Raw genomic sequence first — 316 nt, 5'->3', positions numbered from 1 at the left:
GGACATGTCCATGCCAGGATGGTGACATGTGGCCCAGGGGACATGTCCCCACCAAGACGGTGACATGTGGCATGGAGGGATGTGTCCATGATGATGACATGTGGCACAGGGGGACATGTCCATGGATGGTGACATGTGACACGAGGGGGACACGTCCATGCCAGGACGGTGACATGTGGCCCAGGGGACATGTCCACGATGGTGACATGTGGCACAGGGGGATGTGTCCATGGGTGGTGACACATGGCCCAGGGGACATGTCCACGCCAGGATGGTGACATGTGGCACAGAGGGACACGTCCACGCCTTGAGGTGA

Source organism: Pterocles gutturalis, unplaced genomic scaffold (assembly GCF_000699245.1).
Source record: "Pterocles gutturalis isolate BGI_N339 unplaced genomic scaffold, ASM69924v1 scaffold8096, whole genome shotgun sequence".
NCBI classification, from domain to species: Eukaryota; Metazoa; Chordata; class Aves; order Pterocliformes; family Pteroclidae; genus Pterocles; species Pterocles gutturalis.
This window is presented reverse-complemented; position numbering follows the sequence as displayed.